Below are 4,327 nucleotides of genomic sequence, written 5' to 3'. Positions count from 1 at the left end.
TGTGTTTTAGTTCGCCAGTAGTCCACAGAAAACAAAAATCTAGATTAGGTTACACCCGATTTCGTTGAAATTTTAGTATGTTATAAATTCTGAAAATATTCGTTTCTATCCTCCATTTAAAATTAACCCACAACTAATATTTTTAATAAAAATCACGCACTATTTGCTTCTAAAGTTAAGTCAATGTGACCAATATCACGTGACAAATGACAAAGTACGGCACTAACATAAGTTATTCAAAAAAATAAAGTCAGTAAAAAGCGAAAGGTTAGTTGTCAACTGTGTGGTCCCTCAAATTATTCTTCATTGAAAAGTATGTAGATGATATCCCTTTCATATAATGAAATTTTCAATTCAATAGTTTCAATACTCATATACATTTCACTATAAAAAGGAAAATACTGAAAAATCGTTTCTGGTATAGGAAACCAATAAGCTCTGGAAGATATATTAATTATCATTCATATCACCCATGTAACACTAGAATTAATTTAATCAAACAGATGAAAAATAGAGCTCTGAAAATATTTCCTGAAAACCTTGAAATACTTTACAAACTTTTTTTTGAAAACTCATATCCTTTGAAACGAATTCTCTATAACACATCTAACACTGACTTTAACATTGAACCAATATCATCTTCTAATGTCATTTCTGACATTTCTATCTCACCTTTGTATACATCTTCGCCATATGTACATTCAGTTACTCCTAAACTTTCTGGAATCTTCAAACAACACAATATTAAGATAGCGTACAGTCAAACTCTTAATATTCAATCACTAAAATAAAAGATAAAATAACAACAAATAAATTATCAAACCAAATATATTAGAATCCTTGTTTAAATTGTGACAAGAAGTACATTGGCCAGTCGAAAAGGTCACTGACCAATCGGGTAACCTCCCATAAAAGTGATAGCAAATGATATACTGACAGGTGTTCATTAGCTACACATGTCAACCGTGAAGGACATAATATGAATTATGAATCCTTCAAAGTTTTGACAAATGAGAAAAACTATAAAAACGTCTATTTTTAGAAACAACATATATTGCTCAAAATGATCAATGCATTAAAACGAAAACTGATTTAAATAACCTTAGGGTAATATACGCATATCTTCTAGAATTTGAAAAAACAAACTCTATAAAAATTTAACCCATTAACAACCAACTAACCTCACCTAACGGATAACCCATATATGCAATACTAATCTAATAATGACAGTTTCTATAAGTGGAAGCTGTTCCGACAAGAGAAGATCTAATCCGAGTGGTTCTGCGCCTTCTTTACAGCTGTCCTCGATGTATAACTATCTTTTGAAGTTTAGGGCTAACTGAAAATCAGTTGAATTTAGTAGCGCTATCTATGTGTTAGCTTACGAACTTTTTAGCCCACCTAATATGTAAAATAAACAATCATCGATCTTGTTTAGGTACAGGGTGTGACAACGTAGTTTACTTTTTTTAAATACGTGCTATTCAGTCGGCTGATGCCTCAACCTAACGAAATCATAACCTAGTGTAACCTAATCGTGTCATAACCTAATCGTAACCTATTATCAACCTAATACAATATTTCTCAGCTTAGTTTAACCTTACTTTGCACCATCCTAACCTAATCTTATCGCAGCCTAAACTTAATCCTAATTTTATCTTGACCTAACCCAATAATAACCTAATTCAGTATAACAAAACCTTTGAAAATTTAAAAAAATGAGGATATTGTAAATTTAATCGAAAAAACACATAGTGTTATGTATTTTCTCATGGATATTTCGAAAATCATATCAGTTTTTGAGTCTGGGCAATGGTTCCGCTTCGTTTTTGCTCTTAATAAATTTATTTCCGTTCCATTTTCATAAAAAAGGGGTTTGAAAATTAAAAAACGGGCATATTGTGAATGTAGTCGAAAATCGACATGATATTTTTTTACTAACTATGTAATAATAAATGTTGGGGTTCCTGCCACCCTGTAGTTACGCCACTGGTTGACAAGCCTAGGATTGTTAAGTTATAATGTTCGAAAAATAATTCCAGACAGCACATTAAAAATATTATTATTTCATTTTGATTCTGATTTCACTTCTATTAAGACGAAGAATGAATAATCACGGTCGATCCTAATTATTTGTTCAAATTGAATCCAAATTTCACGTTCGATGTTCAAAAATAGCGCAAATCTAACAATATTTTATTTAGTTAAATTTTTTACAGCTTATTTAATTTTCATTTTATATTATAAGTGCCTTAAATTGTGTTTCTGAATCGAAGTTTAATATTAATGAAAATAACGTTTCTACATATTATACGGAGCACATACTCTAATCTAACGAAAGGGCACATTTTGACGCAATGCGCAAATTAATTTATTAGAGGTAGTTAAGGCTCGCTATTATTAGGAAAGTTGTGTACTGAGAGGGTCAGTATCATTTGTATCGATTTTTTGAATTATTATACTTATACTTTTTTGCTTGACAAGAGGAATATGTAGGGCGTTGTTTAATTTAATTTACTATCATCACATGTGTACTATACAGAGCTACTTATAAAACTAGTTAAGAATTTTTTATTGTATAAATGGTGTCAAAATATATGGAAAACCAAATTAAGAAATTTGTAGAAATGAACAAAAATTTCTCATCAAATATTCCAAGTTTCAATAAAAGTATGTAAATATACATTTATATAACAAATTTTTTTTGTGTTAATCAGGTCTTTTTCGTCATTCTTCACATCTACAATACAATAAAACTGGTCAACAAAATTTAAATTTTATTTGTCGCACGAAAACTACAATAATCACTCACACTTAGAAAAAATATTCCTTAATGTACAATAAATAACTATAATATTCGTGAATGTTTGGCTTCTGGTAGGTCCTTTTTAAATCTGCTGGCATTACTGGACTTTTTTTCCCTTGATGACGCTTTTCTTTTAAGGAAATGTCCTGATGAAATCTTTCGCTTTGTTCGTCACTAACGCCACCTAAATTCCAAATCTTTGTATGAAATTATAAGCTCATTGTTTAAGATTTTGTAATAGTCCGTTTTATGGTTTCCTTGGAAATTTTGAACAAAAATCACAAAACATTTCCAGGCGACTTTTTCCATATCATTCAGCCTTATTGAAACTTATTGTACAGTCGGTTAGAGCTAACAAGTTTAACAACTAACTGTATGTTGCTAGTGATTTCCGTATCTATGTTTTATATTACTAACTAATTTCAACTTTGATACTTTTTTCACAATTCTATTAGACATTTTGACTTCAAAAAATTTGTAAAGCTTATCTAAATGTTAATTGAGATTATGCCTAAACAATGAGATTGATTATTTCAAGTCGTGAAACAACAGCCGAGAAACTAGAAGACACCCTTAAAATCGACTTCTGTGTCTGTCCGGCTTATAATCATAACGTTTTCGAGGTGGTACAATCCATTTATCAATATCCCAGATGTCGGAAATTAGTAATTTTAGCGATAATCTGAGAGATTAAAATCCGGGTAGGCTTTTTAAACTGGAAGATTTATGAATTAAACGAAAAATGTTATTTTGGATAGCCTATTATCAGGAGATGGGGCTTGGTTAGAGACGGAAACGACGTATAGTAAAAAAAGTCAAAAATAATTGTTGTAGACTTACTTTGGCTGAAGTTAAGTGCTAACTCAGAAAAAATATCTTTTTCTACGAAATTCTATGACTTGTTTTTCATATTCAATAGGAACTGCCGTTTCGTATAACTTATAAAACTATTTCACAAAGCCGAATCGGAAGCCAATCAATCCGAATATCGGTAAAAGTCCCAATTTCCGACATCTGGGACTTCGATAAATGGATTATATCACCTCGAAAACGTTGAATTAACATGTTTTTGTTATGATTCTAGATTGTATAGCCAAAAATCTGTTGCTTCCATTATTTTTCCGATTTCAGCAAAAGAGTGTTATTATTGAGTTATTTTTTTCTCTCCCCAGGTTCAAATAACAGCTTCTAATACCTTTTCCGTATTGTTAAGTTCATATTATAATTGCTCGATGGGATTCAAGTCCATGCTACGAGACATCTTGTAAATATGAAAACCGCAGTTTTTTCTGATCAAATAAAATTCAGTTAACTTTCTCTTTGTTAACTGCTTCTGATGGGGAGTATTGTGCCAATCAAATATAATTGTTCAATAAAATAATTTTCTGTTATGTGTAGTTTTATTTTCAAAATTTCTACAAATCTATCGATCTGCACGAGAAGATAATGCTTAAAGTTCCTGAAGGTGAATTTATCGTAGAGCCGTTTAACATTGAACCTTAAACACTGACGTTGAATTAC

This window comes from Diorhabda carinulata, chromosome 1, assembly GCF_026250575.1.
Source record: "Diorhabda carinulata isolate Delta chromosome 1, icDioCari1.1, whole genome shotgun sequence".
Lineage (NCBI taxonomy): Eukaryota > Metazoa > Arthropoda > Insecta > Coleoptera > Chrysomelidae > Diorhabda > Diorhabda carinulata.
The sequence above is the reverse complement of the archived record's forward strand: the minus strand, read 5'-3'. Positions refer to the sequence as shown.